The sequence below is a fragment of the Chroicocephalus ridibundus genome, chromosome 1 (assembly GCF_963924245.1).
Source record: "Chroicocephalus ridibundus chromosome 1, bChrRid1.1, whole genome shotgun sequence".
Classification (NCBI taxonomy): domain Eukaryota; kingdom Metazoa; phylum Chordata; class Aves; order Charadriiformes; family Laridae; genus Chroicocephalus; species Chroicocephalus ridibundus.
The window spans coordinates 83,522,221-83,539,469 of NC_086284.1; the positions used below are offsets into that span (position 1 = coordinate 83,522,221).

General features: G+C 43.7%; 1 long non-coding RNA gene across 1 annotated transcript; it reads left to right on the forward strand.

Moving 5' to 3' along the window:
* Positions 1 to 1,102: 1,102 nt before the first annotated feature.
* LOC134518613 (uncharacterized) lies at positions 1,103 to 5,561 on the forward strand. Its single transcript, XR_010072017.1, has 4 exons — positions 1,103 to 1,346; positions 1,847 to 2,000; positions 3,073 to 3,161; positions 5,383 to 5,561. It is a non-coding gene; the product is annotated as an uncharacterized LOC134518613 (long non-coding RNA).
* Positions 5,562 to 17,249: the final 11,688 nt, after the last annotated feature.

Below are 17,249 nucleotides of genomic sequence, written 5' to 3' on the forward strand. Positions count from 1 at the left end.
ACAGAATTATTCTGTGAGGCTCAATATCGCCTCTCCATTCTTCTCTGAAAAATGCATTAACCGTTGCTGTCATTGCCAGAAATCAGTTACAGCCCAATTGTGCATTACAAAATTCTTGATCAAGTATAATAATTGACCTACATTATTATTCTATTTTTATCCTTGTAGAATATTTAAGATCCTGAGCATCAGACTAGAGCTTCATAGTCTGGTGTTCATGAAAATATTATTCACTGGCTCACGGTTTAATCATTCTACATCTCAGTATTTTGTTTTCTTTTCCTTTTCCCTTGCATACTAGGGAGTATGGTCAAGGTAATGCTATGATCCAGTAACGCGCATGATGGTAAGGGTATGCCTTTAGTTGTTTCAGGAAAAAGCTACCATTATCTGCTCTCCTTTACCTTTCTTGGCAGTTTCAATAATATGCATAACATGAAGTGTTTGTAAATTGATATTAAACTGTTTGTGACTTCACCTAAATAAACTTTTATATATAAATGCTGTTCTTAATCTTTGCCTTTTTTTTCCTCCCTTGTTCTTATATTGTCATTTCCCCTTTTGTAATCACTTTTTTTCCATCACCTGACCTTTTACAAAATTTCTGGTCTTCAGTTATGGAAGCACAGCCGTGTCTTAACTATCGACAGAAAACAAATCAGCCTTTGAAATTTGCTTTCAGTATTTTGCATAAAGGCTTGATAATGTTACAGCTGTAGTTGTCGTAGCTTATTCATCTTTGATAGTTTTTGAGACAAGGATACGTATCGGGCCTTGACTGCCTGAAAATGAAAGAGCTGCTGTACTGAAATACCAGTATTTCAGTGGCCTCTAAACAGGGACGCTGAGATATCAGCATTCAACACAGTAGAATACAGAGCAATTTTACAGAAGGAATTACAAGTTATAAAAATACTTTTCTTTTTTGAGAAGGGGCTTAAGCTCAGTAATCAGATCACTTGTGACATTTTTCTGTTGTCTTTTTTTTTTTTTAAGAAATCAGAACTCCATTACTCACTCGTCTGTGCTGTGTCTGTTCACCATCATTGCTACGCACGAACCACTGCAGGCATCCCCTCCTGAGGAAGTGCTGTAATTGTGGCAGGGGCAGGATTTGGGGGGAGGCATGGGAAGGCGGGGATGTGGAGCAATGAAGGACGAGCAGACGTTGGTCTCCTCAGTCCCACTGATGAATTGCACAAGTGCGGGTCTTAACCTACTGACTCAGAGCAGAAAAGCAGCAAGGGTTTTGTTTCTCTTGTCCTCTTTTTGAGCAGCATGCCCAGCTGGAGTCTGAAACACTTCCTAATGTTCCTCGCCGAGTCCTTCTGCCAAGAATTTGTTGGGTTTGTTTGTTACTCTCTCCAGCCTTCGTACAGTCTGGTGCCCTTCCTGGCACTCCTGTCGCCTCCCAGTTTCCTGGTTGCTACTGGTCCTGGGTTGGACCACCCTGTCTTCTGCATCTGCTGTAGACAATTGCCAGGGCTCTGCCTTGCTCCCCAGTGTCAGCGGCTGCTTTAAAATTGCTTCCTGCTTTCATAAAGAAACTTGCCTTTCAAATTATTAGCAGTGGTGTTTTAAAACATGTGGGACTTAGCACCACCCCTCCTTTATTTTTTTTTTTAATATTTGTTTTAATTTTTCTTGAACTTGGCCTTCATCACTGTCGTTGAGCCACCCAGTAATTTCACTGTGGTACTCGTGCATCCTTGCTTGGGGGTTTATTGTTGCGTGTGTGCTTTTCCCCCTCGTTGCTGTGCTGTAAGCTTCGGCATGAAATTTCCATGTCCATTCATTTCTCCTTAAAAGTGTTGGGCTTCAATGGGTTTCTTTCAAATTCCAACAGGTAGTTACTGCGTGGGTTTGCGTATGTCATTGACGCTGGGTGAATCCTGCCTTGACAGCTCCCGATGTTGCCTTGTCCCTGTTGAGTCAGCGTGCTGGCTGCGTCGAACGGGCGGTGCAGAATTGCATGTCCTCGGTTCATCCCTGATTTATGAGTAGGTTTCTTTCGGTGATGATAAGCTAAACTTGCTGTCATTTACGTGGTACGGCAGGTAGCGCGGAGATTTTGAAGATGCCCGCTGTCTGAAAGCAGACATTGAGGATAACCCTGTAACTAAGTGATGCCTGAAGATAGAGAACACGGTGGGGAAGAGGCTTAGTGGGGAAATGAACCACGATTCTGTTATTCTTTCAGTAACTGTGATCTGCAGCAGAAATCAGTTATACACAGGAAATTTTTTTACACTCTTTCTGTAGGTGCAATTACTTAGCATGGGGAGGGATGCTCTCTTTTCAGTGTTGCTGCAGTTTCTTACGCTCTTAAAAAATCTTGAGCGTTTGTACAAAGTTGCAGCAAAGCTTTTCACCAAGACTGATGGAATCTCAAGTTGGGAATACTTGTAAAATGTGTGGGAATTGATTTGTTTGGGAGGACCAGTATCTCAGGGAAAAGTAGTTTTCTGTGAGTTGACTAGAATTAAGTAGTATTTACTTTGGGGGGGTAACTTCAGATAAGTTTATTGTTAGGGATTTCTAGCAAGACAGGATTTTTTTTTTTTTTTTTTCACAGATATGCTTTTTCATGTGCTGGATTAACGTGCGTTGTTATTACAAAGAGCAAATTAAAACTAGTGCAACGTGACTCTTGCAGCACAAAATGTGTTGCAACTTGGAAAGGGATGAAGCTAAATTACATGTCTTTGAGGAAGCTGACGCGGCTTGTGAGTTTAGAGTTGAGCTTCAGCAAAGGTGGAGTCAAAGAAATGGTATATTGAGCTTCCACCTGTGTGCAGCAGTTAGGTTAGAGGTAACTGGAGCAAATGAAGAAATGAGTTGGTGTTAGTACACTTCTGGCCTTACTGGTATAACAATGTGTCTTTAAAGGTAAAATGATAGCAGAACATTTTGCACATGCGGTAGCCTGTCGCCGCTGAGCAGAATTATTACTTCTGAAGTCTGATGGTCTATTCAATGTGAATTCCGATTTAAGCTTAAAACCGTTGCTTTCCCATCTTCCTCTTTCTCCCATCATCTCACCAACTTGTTTTCTTCTTCATAAAAATCCAGCGAATGCAGCAGGCGTGTCCGAGAGTCAGCCGTGGGATCAGGCAGTGTCTGACGGGACTGTCTGCACGTATGGAGCCTTTTGCCCCCATGTAGGTGGTTTCAGCATGAAGAAAATCAGTGTGTGTCTAAGCATGGCTGGATGGAGTGTACATGGGAGGCTCCCCGGCTGCCGGTGGCGTTGGCAGCAGGTCTTTCTGTCCACTCCTGTGGTAAAATCAAAACGAAAAGCCCAGAGACTGTTTGTAACCATTGAGGGGAGGGAGGGATGTGAGTCAGCGCTACCAGCCTAGATGTTTGTGGAAATGTTGCCTAGTGAAGTTATCAAACATTTTTTTAGGTCATATGTTTAATAGGGACTGCAACCATTGATAACATCTATGTTTTGTCAGTTCTTTCTATGAAGAGATTATGTCCCTGAAATTCTAAAGCTAGATCTTACTTTTCCCCTCTTGTGTTGGCACTCAGGTTTGACTATTGCCCTATCACAAAGTTCAGTGTGCATTAGTCCAGCCCAATACAACACATACGTTATCACCCGTATATTCTGGGTCCAGCACTCTTTTTTTTCTTTTTTTTTTTTCTTTTCCCTTTTTCCCCTGGGAATTTTTGTCAAAGCCAGTTGGCATCTTATCTTTGCAGTTTGGCAGTTCACTGGGCAGTCAGCTAAATGTCAGCTGAGGTTTAAAAAGCAGGAATGTGTTTACAGTATCTTATGTATTTGCAAACTTGGAATATTTCAGGAAGTACTTTTACATTTTTGTTGGATACTGCTCTTTCTTTACTTTAAAGAACACTTTCTTCTTCCCAGTGTCTCAGTGCAGTGTTGCTGTGTTAGTATTTCCAGGGCAGCAGGGGAATGTTTACATCCAAACAAAAAATCTGTTTTCTTTGAATTTTTTAATTGCAAACATTTGTGTTCATAAAATCCTTTCCACGCAACCCAGTCACTGTTTAGCTTTTTTTTTTTTTTGGTTCTGTACAAAGTCTAAAAGTCGGATCACATTCAGTTTTCAGTTTTTTATTTTCTGAACCATGTAATACGAGCGCTGCCTCTGCACCTACATCATTGGATTTAGAAGAGGCCACTTGCCGCTTCAGATGTCAGTCCTCACGATCTGAAGTCAAGAATGGCTGTTTACAAACAGAAACATGGCTTACGCTTGCTTCAGATATTATAAGCGCCATCTGCATCAGTGGTGATGTTCAAAGTGTCTGTAAATGCCCTGTATTATCCCAAAATACGAGATTACATGAAGTTATGAGGCTATTATGACGTCTCAGCCTGTGACTGTGTGCGGCTTGTTCTGCAGAGGCAGCCGTAGGCAGTTAAAGGGCTGGGTGTGCTGGTGTTAGTTGGTGGGGCTGTTTAGTTGATAAACTGCAAGATGACATGGTGGCAGAGGACCTGGACTGTGTCTTCCCCTATAGACGTCCCTGGCATAAACAGAGACGAGACAGCTCCTTGAAATGGCATAACACGGGCCAAGAGTTTGTACCTCCCCTGCCTGAACTTTCCGCCTCTCCGCTTGGGCTTTCTGTTGTTTTGTCTCCCTCGTCTCCTCTGGGTTTTTTTTCACTCCGTAACAGTCAAATGTCACTCATGCCCGTGTTTGGAAGGAAGAAATACCACCAGTACACGCAGATGGTTCCCTCCCGGGTACATGTCTCCTGTGGATGGTCCATGCGGTGCTAAGCAAAAAGATTCTTTTTCCCCGTTATTCTGGGGAATAAAGTTTATACAAGTACGTAACAGAGGTGCTGGGATCACAAATGTTAGCAAACCTGGATTCCGGAGAATAAAATGAAGATCAGTTCAAAGTGGGGAAATCTCTGAGGGTGCTTTTGTTCAGGGCGTGCAAGTGTCTATCTTGCTGGTGTGACTCTGCAGCTAATGAGGGACTCGAAGCAAGAGGCGAAGACTTTCATTTTCCTTCTTTCTGTGTTGTTTCCCTTGTCGTTTCTCCCTCACCAACAGTTTCTCAGGCCAGAGATGTGACTTTGTTATCAAGTACTGGTGGACACCAGGGGAAATCTCACTGCCATTACACTGGATTGTTGGGAGAAGGGAGTGAACTTCTTACATCTGTAAGAACAGGGAGGTTTTCCAGAAGCAGCACCATAAATTTGGTGGTATTGAAGGGCAAAAAAAGTGACTTCAGGAGACCCAATCTGTCCTTGGCTTTGCCGTTTAGGAAAAGAAGATTCAGCTACCCAGCTTAATGTGGTATCGGCCAGCGGAAAAGCTGTGGGCAGAGAATCTCTATGAGGTTTGGTACCAGAGAGTAAATGTGCCTGTCGTTACCGCTGTAGGTGCGTTGTCAGCCCCTATATGAGCAGAAAAAGGAGCCCTGGCCAGCAGGTGAAGCTACCCAGGTGATGCTGACCCACCGTGGAAGTGGTTACGGAGCTGCACAGCTCAAGGAAGGAGCTTAAAAGATCACTCCTCTTCTTGTGCCTTAGCATGCTTTTTGGGGAAAAAAAAAAAAAAAGGCACAAAAAGTACTTCCATTGTATAACTGGAATGTGCAACAAATAAGAACAACATATAAGCTACAGTTGCAAATACTTTTTGAGAGGAGAGTGGGTGGTATCTGGTATGCACCATTTCCTAAAACATGCATTTTGTATTTTAAACATTTTGATTGCATGCAAATGAAAAGGAATAAAATTGAATCTTTCAGTATAAATAAGGTAGAGAACAATACATTTTACTAGCCTGTTAAATTACTTAAAATGTTTTGTGGTTCTGTTAGGAAGCATTTAAAAACATTGGGGTGTTTTTTTGTCAGTGCTCAAAACACCGAAAACAAACTTTTAGGGTGTCACAACGCTGTTGAGAGCAGCACAAGTTGCTTGTGGCCCTGGATATAAGTAATCTCAGTTGTTCCCCGTCAGAAGGGAGAGGAATGGGTAAGTATATCCTTCACCTGCCTCTTTTATGAGGAAGCTGTTAAGATGGAGAGCTTCCCAAAGTGGAGAAGCTGAGAACAGGACCTCAGGGTCTCCTGGTTCCCAGCAACTGGACTGCTGAGCTCCAAGATACATGGTAGCTTTCTGCTCCTCTTCATCTCTCCAGCCCACAGTCTCTGAATGAGCAGTTTCCCCAGACCATGGAAATTAAGAAACTCTTATTTTTTGCGTTTTTCTGCTGTTCCTGCAGCTTCAGTCTTGACATTGTGTTGCTGCTGTGAGAGGGAATCGCTGGAAACAAGAAAGAGGTGAGGAGGGCTGGTGGAGATGATTCCTCAAGAGTGTAAGAAAAGTGCAACAAATGCTACTAAGCTTTCCTCAGTCCAGGAGATGTTGGTTATAGCTTGGTTCTCTATCTCACAGTGGTGGAGGACCAGAAAAGGTAAACCTGCTTATGGCTATAGCTTGTGTTGCCTGACAGCAGGCCCTGCGTATCATCGCAGGGTGGGATGGGCACAGGATGATTTGGCTGTGGCAGGAGGAGAACACTATTTGACAGAACGTGTCCTGGTGAGATGGCTGATGCTGTGGCTTAGCCTGGCAAGCCACGAGACAGCAAAACATATTTTACTTCTCTTTCAACACGCGCAAGTGACTTTCTTGAGAGGGGGATGTTGCCTTGGGCATGCGTGTGCCTGTTTGATGTAGGGAGTGTTTTAAAAATAGTGTTGCAAATGCTAGGCCTGAACAAGCAAGAACCTGAAAGCTTTGAAACGTTGTTACCTCTATGTAGCTTCTGTTAGTTTGCTCTGCTCAAAACTACTGCCAATTAAATTAACTTCTGTATGGCTGCTTTAATGTCTGGGAAGTTCCGCCACAGGTTTCCAGTGGCGTTATTGATTAATTACTTCATGAACAATGAGTAAATGACTTACTCTGCTGATTTGGTTCCCCCTGCCTGTGGGAGAAATGCCACTGTGAAAAGGAGAGTGATTTCAGATATCACGGTGAAGGCTATTTAGGAAACGCCATGTAGAGCGTGCCATGTACCTGATCCTTCCCTCTCTGCTGCTGCACCCTTTACAAACAGGCAGGGCCGGAGTCAAAGAGCCAGCAGTAGCCTGGTGGGCCAGTGAAGGAGAGTGAGCCCTTTGAGATAACAAAGGTAAGGATGGGAGAGTTGTCTTCGTAGTTAGTTAATGATGTCCATTCACCTATGATGTCCATTTTAAGGATTTGGGGGAAGCAGGAAATGCACTCACACCCCATCCTGGTATTACACAGGACTCCAGAAACAGGATGAAGTTTGGGTCTGGCTACAGATTCCCTGCTGTTCCTCCTTGCCTCTCTGCTGTGCCTGCTGCGGAGGCTTTGGCAGGAGGAAAGGGTCGGTTCACTGTCCCCGTTCCCCGTCATGCCTGGGCTGTGATGCTGGAATGGTGGTTAGTGCTGCTGGGAGAGAGGTGGGGTGAACCGTGGCCGAGGGCTGGTGGGAATGATACGGAAAATTAACGGGTGCTGTGCCGGGGCTGCACCGTGATCGCCTGAGCTCGTCTTGCTGCAGGAGCTGATGGCAGAAGCAGTAATTTAGTTGACGTCTAGAAAAGCTGAGTTTTACAAATTTCATAGAATCATAGAATTGCCTAGGTTGGAAGGGACCTTTCAGATCATTGAGTCCAGCCATCAACCTAACTGATATGTCCCTTGGCACCACGTCTATCTGTCTTTTAAATACCTCCAGGGATGGCGACTCTGCCACTTCCCTGGGCAGCCTGTTCCAATGCCTCATGACTCATTGGGTGTAGAAATTTTTCCTAATATCCAATCTAAACCTCCCAAGCATTGGAAATTGTGACTACAGAGCTATGGGAGGCTGGAGAAAACATGGTCAACAGTAAACTACAAGAAATACTCTTTACTGGAAGCCTTTTTCGAGCAGTAAGGAAATAGCAAAGTCTGTCAGCCTTTGCTGCGTGTCATGCTAAAGACAGTCAATACCGAGAGACGGGTCAGAAATGATAAAGATGCCTTGAACAGGTCAAATTGTTGTGTGGCATATGAATATTTCTTCACTGTGATATTTCCTATTGCAGTTTTTACTCCAGTCTTTGTCCTGGAATTTTTTTTTTTTTTTCTTTTTGACTAGGAGTTCCCAGGGGGCAGTCAGCAGCGATACCCTGAGTAGAGCCCTCCAAGCTATATTCTTGGTTTATCTTCCACGCGTGCTACTTTGCTTTCATGTGCTGGGTTTTACCCACTGTTGTTCTGTGTAGTCTGACAGTTTGCGAGGGCCCTCTGCAATTTCTCGGCATTTCGCCTTTAAAGATGGACTGTTCAGCCTGCGTAACTTTCAAATACCCAGTATTCCTTCTTATTTCTTCTGGATGAAGGTGCTTTCAACATCTCTAAATACCTCTGCTAGGCAGCGGGCAACAGAAACTCAACTCCTGTGTCCTCGAGTTTATTTTGTTCCTGTCAGGTCTCTTGTCCTCTGAGACACCGTGCTGTTCCTTACAGTACAAGCTTCTGCTTCTTGTTTTTCTAAAACAAAGCTTAGCCACCTGACCTTAGATTCAGCATTATGCCAAAAAAATATCTCTCAACCCGTTTTGTTTAAAGTGAAGCTGCTCTTCCTGCAACTATATAAAAATTACCCCGATTTTTCTCAAGAGATGGGCCCCTTATGTTCAGCATCACACCTGTGTACCTTTATTATCACATTTATTTATTAAAGTATTTCCAGTAGAGGTTTTTCATTGTTGAAGATGTTATTTTAACAAGTTGAAGCATCAGAAAAGTTGTTTGTTTGGTTTTTTCTGGAAAATGGCAATTTCTATAAAATAGAAAAGGTACTGAAAACCCATCTCAAGTATATTAAGATTTCTTGCTCCTTTTTAATCCATGAAAGGAAAATGGATTAATCTAGGAATTTGCACAGAAATTTCTCTCACTTTACTACAATGCCTTGGAAGTACATTATAATTGTCTTGTCATGCAACTTGTTAAGGCACAAAGGTGTGTGTGCTAACAAAAAAAATGAGTCTTGGCATTTACATTAATGGAGATGGCCTGCAATACAAGTGGGATTTTTTCAAAGGATTATTAAACCAGAAATTTCAAATCATTCCTCTCTCTCTCTTTTTTTTTTTTTTTACTGAGAGGATAACCAAATTGATGTGAACCAATTTCTGGGAGTATATTTGTAGCACTATCTTTAGTTTCTATTTTGGTGGTCTGTCTTGGAGCCAGAGTTTTTTTACTAACTTGGAGTTTTTCTGGCACAATGTAAGAACGGCTCTGTTTTATTATTCCTAACATTTTGCAAAATCTCCCTTCAGAGCAGACTTTTCTAAATTAACCAATGCTTGTGCAGTTATGTTCTCCTTCTTACAGAACCACAGCTGAAAGAAGCAATTAAAAAGCTTGATTGCCGCTTTGAACTTGGACTTTAATCTGCATTTAACACAAATAAACTCCCATTTCAAGATTGTCTGATGCAGCCCTGTCAATGTTAATCGTATTTTTGGGTGTGCGTGGACTGTAGGGTCTAGCGCTTAGGGATTTAGAAATGACGGGCTCTCATACAAGTGATTCCAGATGGTTGGATTTTTTCCTTCGGATGCTGTCCTGGCTCTTCCCAAGACGTAACTCGTACCAGCCATCCCATCATTGCAAGACACTGCCTCTCATGAGGCATTTGGTGTAACTAGGCTGTATCGTGCCTCCGTAATGCTGCGCTGAATCTCTCTCATCCAGACTCGCAAGCAGAATAATAATAAGCTTTCCCAATACCGATGCAAAAAGAAAAACCTAAAAAATCCCCGGAGGTGCAGACAAGAAGCCAAGGAGAGACAGCCAAGCCCATGGCACGTGTCTGACCGTGTCACTGGCGTGGCAGCCTCCCCGCAGCTTGGCTGTCACTACGGGGGAAGGGAGATGCTCGGTGCCGAGGCAGCCGAGCTGATCCTGGCGGGAGGTACCTCGGAGCCGTGGCAGCATCCCCCTGACATAAGTCTGGCGAGTCCCAGCCCCTGCGCGGTGCTAAACTGCTCGCTATGAACAGTGTCCCCAGCGAGACAGAAACACGGAGGAGGTGAACTGCTGCTCATCCGTCGCTTTTGGCCAAAGCAAGATGTCCACCTCTGTAGTGTGAGCTCCAGAGCCAGGACTTCACTCACAAAGCAGCCTAAGCATATGAGAGCACTGGGCCCGAGTCACATCAGTCCGAGCTGTGGCAATGATTACACCTGCATGGGACTAACGCCGTCAGCTGCCCTACAGGAGCCAAAAGCACTGCACCTGGCTACCTTTACTCCTCTTTCCCCTAAAATACAAAGCTAAGTTTATGTAAATACATAAAAACCACATAAGTAAATGCAAAGCTAATTTCATTTTCAAGTCTTAAATGAATGACAATGGTCTAAACATAAATAAATAAATAAATGGCTGCATGTATCTGCTTTATTCCAAGCCACATTTGCAATTCAGAAATGTCTCTCGGAGCCATCAGACTTTTCCCAGCCCTGAAGCAAAGAGGGAACCTTCTGTCGGGAAGTCATCCACCTCGGGTGCTGCGCTAGTAGTAGCTGTGGATGTGCTGCATCCACTAACTGCAACAGCAGCCCATGCCTGAAATTCTGGTTGAGGGGAGGGAAGGAGGAGGCAGCTGCTACCTCACCAGTGCACCACAGAGCTTATCAGGGAAATTCACGGCCCCTCTTGCTGCACCAACCTAGGGAGGTGGAGTGAAGACAGAAAACCAGATCACAAACAGTTGGTAAGACGCAGTGTCTTTTGATAGCTCTCTCAGTGCACATCATTCTCGTATCCCAGGAAAATTTCCCACCATCAGAGAAATATTTGTCATGTTTTAAAATAGGATGCGTCTTCACGTGCACAGGAAGGGTATTCACTAAGCTTCAATATAAACTTTTCTTTCCTGGGCAATAAAAGTTCTCATTACCCTCTTGAGGCACTGACAGTCTTTTCATTTATTGCTTTTAGATCTCCCAGCAGACTACAGAGCAAATAACGAATGAGTACTTTAGTTTTTACCAACTTTTAGTAGATGGTATGTTTTGATAACACAGAAATTATTACACAGATTGTCCTTCTGGCTGGAGAAATGAGTTTTAACACATTGCAGAGCTTTAAGACGGAGAATTCATTCTGAGGACAACCATGTGTCCTGGGAAAAAGACAGGAAGAGCTAAACAAAATAAATAAACATTTGGAATGGAAATGGTGAGTTAGTAGCTGCCCAAAGTGGAAAGTAGAATTCAAGTGTATTTCTTCGCATGCACGCACAGTAGTTTGATATCTTAAATCAAGGGAAAGAGCACACAGAGTCGATCCATTTTTTCCATTAACTGCCTGCATGCTCACATCCAGCTAAGGTTTGTGTTTTCAGTGTAAACAGGAACACTGTAACGAGTCCTGGCCAACCAATGGACCACATATTGAAATGGTTAATTTGCTACATTGTTAATTCTAATCTTTTTTTCCTCCCCTAACATTTAGATATTCATTTTGCTTTCAAGTTGAAAACTCACAAACAAGGCTCTGCCGTTTGATTTTAGCCATATACACCCGTCCTGCAGCTCACCAATAACCAATCAGCGTAAAAGTGTAAAAACCAGGCTGAGGAGTTCCAAGTTAGAGCATTAGGGATGCATCCATCCTCCTTTGCGTCGCTCACGGGTCAGCTGAGGATTTCTCCAGTGCAGGAGGATGTATGGCTAATGTGAGTCAGTGAAGCTGGCCCTATATGGTGCTGGCCTGGCCTCCTGCCCGCATCAAGAGACGCGGCTGCTGAAAGCAAGAGGTCGTGGTTAGTGCATCGCTGAAATACGCCTGTCCTTGGTGTAAGGGACCCTACTGCAGAGCAGCGTAATTCAGAGCAGTCCTTGGGATCAGCTTGGCAGCAGCCCACGGGCAAGGGGGCTGTCATTCTCTTTGGGATGTGCTGAACGAACCCTTAGCCCAGCAATGTGAATAAGACACATTTCCAAGCCCTGTCAGTGAGTTACGGTGCAGCGCTGGTCAGTAATTCTGTGCCAGCTCCTGCTCTGCCCCGTGCAAAGAGACACGTTTTAGCGTGCCCTGGGGAGGGGTGAACTTTTGTAGTTTGCGAAGTACCGGCAACTGCACTGGCTGAGCATCAGGCTGATTTTTGAGGTCCTTAAACAAACCAAAAGATTCAAATAAAAAGCACTCTCAGTCTGTTTGAGCTTTTTGTTCTAACCAGAAAATTTTTAGAGAAAGTTGGAGGCAGTTACTAGACCTAGCCCTTTTTTTTTAATGATAAGGAAGAGACATCATTTGAGAAGGCGCCTTTCAATGACACCATTTGCTCCTTGTGAATACAGGCCTACAATGCGGGATTATTTATTAAATCTGAAGTATGCCTCTCCTAAAGTTTCTTCTAAGCTTTCTGTTCTTTACACATAGTCCCTACACTGTTTGTTTCTTTCCTCCTCTCTTGTTTATCCTTGCTTTAATTTCTAAAAATTCTTCTTATTGTGAGTCAGGTTAAAAATACCTCTGTGAACTTTTTTCCCCTTGCCTGATGGCTGGGGTCCTCACTGTGCACCCAGTTGCCTATGACTGTCTCCTCATGTTTTATTCCAGATCCCCTCTACGCCCCCTCTCCCTATAGCAGCATCCTCCCTCCCTATAGCAGCATCCTCCCCTTCCCTCCCTTCGCCTGAGGCCCTGCCTGTCCTCCCACCTGCTCTTTCCTCACCACACCTTTCAGTGCCATGAATGTGCCTCTCATTCCTGGTTGGTTCCCACACTTGTCCCTGCTGGGGTCCCTCCCCAGGTCCCCATCCCGTCATCCCTGCCACCCACCTCCGCTCTGCTCCGGACCCCCTCTCCAAACTCAGCCCTCAAACTTGGAGACTCTTTCCCACTTCTGCTGACATTTTCTTTTCCTCCTCATCTTCTGCCACTCCTAACTCAGCAGCTTGGGAGCTGGTTAAAAACAGGGTGTTGTTTTTGCAATGAATAAATAAATTGACCTTTAAGGCACTCCATGGCTCTGATCAGCAAAGGAAAGGTGGAAATACTCTTGGCCTCATACAAATCTCAAAGGTAAGGTGATACACTGTGGGAATAATGAGGACAAATGAGGAAAATGAGACTCGATTTTGCAGTCAACATTTTTGTTACTTGGTACTGCCATCATTCAATAATCTCCTTTTTCAGTGTGTCCCATATGCCTGTAATACTACCTAAACTGGCTTAATTTACCACCACCACCACTTTCCCTCAGGTCTCTGGCTCTCCAGCTCCTGCGCTCAAGAAAACGAAACTAGAAACTCTCGTTCGAACCCATTGCTTTTGCTCAATCATTGTTAACTTCTGTTAGGCAAGCTGTAATTCCTCTTCCCCCGAGAGCAGGCCTTTTAGTTTCACGTGCCTGAAAGTCAACGAGCTGTGGCCTCTTTCCCCAAGAGAAATGAGCAATGTTGCTGTCGCTCTCAGGTCTGCTCCCACATGCTACCTGTCCCCGCAAAAATGCATGTTCGGTGCGCACAGCATAATAAAACCACTGCCTAAGATGGGTTTGAGCAAATGCTGAACTCCAAGTAGTTCTGTGCTGTTGTACCACAGCCTGTGCAAGAAGAAAAAATAACTTTGAGTTAACTTGACTGACACAGAATCATAGAATTGTTTTGGTTGGAAGAGACCTTTAAGATCATCAAGTCCAACTGTTAACCTAACACTGCCAAGTTACCATCAAATCATGTCCCTTAGCACCACATCTACACGTCTTTTAAATCCTTCCTGGGATGGTGACTCCACCACTTCCCTAGGCAGCCTGTTCCAACACTTGATAACACTTTCTATGAAGAAATTTCTCCTAATATCCAACCTAAACCTCCCTGGCGCAACTTGAGGCCATTTCCTCTTGTCCTATCACCTGTTTTCTGTGAGAAGAGACTGACACCCACCTCCCTACACCCTCCTTTCAGGTAGTTGTAGAGAGCAATAAAGTCTCTCCTCAGCTTCCTGTTGTCACAGAGTGATGATGGTTCCTGCTTAGTTGCTGCTGTAGGCTCTAGCACGTAGGATTCCCAGTATGTACTGTGGCCTCATTACAGGAACAGAGATAGGGCAGAAAAAACAACAAAAACAACCACACATCCCCTCAGCAACCTCACGGCACCGAGCCCCAGAGCAGCCCAGCCTGCTGAACCCGTATGACATGCCACAGACAGCTGCTGGCTGTTTTTTCTGACATTAACTATTCCCACAGAAACCTACAGCTTTTTTTTTTTTTTTTTTCCTGCGACTTCAGCATGTCTCATGCTGTAAGTCTGTAGCCAGAAGCACGTGTGCAAGCCAGCGAGTGATTACCTGGAAAGATGAGGTAACGCGGTTTCGCCTGTGATGTGAAACCTCCTGGCCTCCATGACCAGCTTGATAAGGTTGGCCCCACTCGGCCTGGCAGGTGCACGCCTTGTGAAAGGCAACGTAGACAAACATACCAAACTACAGGTCTGAAAAGGCCTGAGAGACAGCTTTGTGAGCAGCTTTTATTTTTTTGCTTCTGTCACAAGCCTTACGATGGGCATGGCTTTGGGAATGGGATCATTGTCAAGAGAATTAGGAGTGCATTCAGATTTGCTACTAGGAAACAGGAACCATCATCAGAGTGTGCTAACAGAGCACTGTAATTAAGCCAGGCGAAAACTAAAACCAGACCAAAACACTCCCACATTTGAAGCCTTTGAAATCCCAAATTACCTCTAATTTTTTGTAGCTTAAGCAGATACGGCTGTTAGATGCCTTAACTGCCATCTTCCAGGTCATCTTCCAGCCAGGGGCTGATCTCATGGCAGGTGTCACATCACAGCGCATGTTCCTTCCCTGATCTCCCCAGGACTAACAAGGCATGAACAAACCAATGACTACATTGAAGATTTCTTTCAAAAAAATATCGTAGGTACATCAGTTTAAAAATTAGTTAAGATGTGGTGCTGTTAAATACAAAATGCTTTTTCTTAAAAGCTAACGTACCGCTCCTCATTTGTGGGAAAGTCACTTTTACGACGTTTTACTGCATGAGAGTAAGTCAAAAGCTGTTCTCTTAAGAAATGAAGCATTCTTTTAAAACCAATTAAGTTACCCAGTCTGTTTCAACCTGGAGGGAGCAAAGCAAATCGAAGACTGACTTGATCCAAAGCCCCCTGACTTTTGAGGGAGTTTTGCTGATTTTTAGATTAGGTTGTCCTGTAAAAAGTGACAGAACTCATGGTAATGGACACAGAAGCTGTGCTATTGGATCACCTGGCAGCGCAATTTTGATGGTATCAGATGCAAACACCTCTGCAGTATGCTGAATCAGAGCGCAAAATATGTCATGTATGTCAGTTTTGTGCCAGCCGCAGGAGGACAAACAGTACCTCATCCCAAAGAAGGTGTTATAATCCTTTATATAATACCTTACATATACCTTATATAAGAACAATTCAGACTATGCAAGTCTCTAGGATAAGACATACCTCCTACCCACATTTTTTGAACGAGTTACGAACCAGCAGAGTGAGTTTGTCGGGCACTGTGCTATCCATGCCTGTTAGATATGGTACGAGACACCCTCAATCATCTTGTCAAGCCACAGCCTAAGTACCTAATAAAACAAGCTATTTCATACAAAGTTTCAATCTTACAAGCACAGTCATGCAGCTGAAGTCTCCTCTGAAAACACGCGCGTGGTCAGGGGAACTGCTCGTGTGCTCAGAATTAAGTAATTAGCTGAGAAGTTGCACGAAAGGGGCATTAATCCTTGGCTCACACGTATCAGTTTGGCCATAAACCTGGCAGTGTTTAGCTTATACCCAAGAAATCACTCCAGGCTGGAAGGATATCTTTCCGCCCTTGGCTGGAACTATTAAGCAAGATGAAGTTTTCTGCGTGGTGGGATACAAACACTGGCACTATAACACGTTTGCGCAATCCCTGCAGCAGGGTTTCTCAAGAGATTCACCTACCAAGAGGTCCAGAGGTTCTCAGCAGTACTAGAGGTGCGCTTCTTACCTGAAAATATGAAAAGGGCACATCCCAGAAGAGTGTTTTCCTGTTGTTAAAATATGAAGAGCTGTTCTTCCCCTTACTTGGCTCTTCAATAGAAGAAGCTAAGTATAAGGAAGAATGTTTGCATATGCCTCCACAAAAGTCAAGGCCGCCTTTGCAAATCACTTGCACCAGAAATCATCTATTTGAAAAATGCTATCCTATTTATAATAACACAATTTATGAAGAGACAATCCTGGGAATATCACAGCATGCTTAAATGACACTTGAAGCAACACAGAACTGTGTTGGGTGGAGTCTGAATATTTTGGAAACTATATTTTTGTTTGTATTCAGCCCTGTTAATTAAGAGCTCTAATCAGTGTGTTACAGAAAGTTTTATTATCTTGCCAAACTCATTTGAAATCACTACAAAAGGGCAGTAATTTAACCAGAGCAAGTCTCACAAAAAATCAGATTATTTAAATTTGCATAAACAGAAAAAGGCATCCTGAAGAAGAGAGGAGAATTATTTTCATAATAGGGTGGAAAATGTAATCATCTGTCTCCAGAGAGGCTGAAAGCTGTTGGCAGTAAGTATTTAACAAATAAAATATAAGCTGGTAATCAGTTTAGTGCTGTGCCTTTGCCATTAAATCATCTGTATGAACCCAGCTGAGGGCAGAACATCACTTAACTCACAGCACCCAGGCTATGGCAAGGCAATGCCAAGCTGGAGTGAAGACATTTTCATACACGTTACTGCATCCATGTTAACAGTACACAGACCTTTCCTGTCATGAGGAAAACTAACTACTGTACAAGAAAAAAAAACACACAGTACTGCAGAGAAGTCCCGGTAAAGCTGTGGTTATCCGTCAGGCCCCGGTTCCCTGCACAAGGAGGGGGCTCGGTGGTGGCCTCTTGCCAGGGAACGCTGTCATTGACAGCATCCCCAGCAGGTGGCTGAGACCAAAGTACCCTCAGCTTGCCTGTTAGGAGATGAATGGTCTTCAGCACCTCCTCGGAAGTAAACTATAGCAAATCATAGTCCCTTTTACATTGTAAATAGGCTGTATATTCTTTTTTTTTTTTTTAATGCACACACTTAGATTTCGCTTCAACGTATCATTAGAATGTGGGAGATGACCATAAAACAATCAGATGAAGCATTTTCCTTACCTTGGACAGTGTTTAGCGTTGGAATGACATGTTATGTTACTGAGGAGTTAGGACAGCATTTG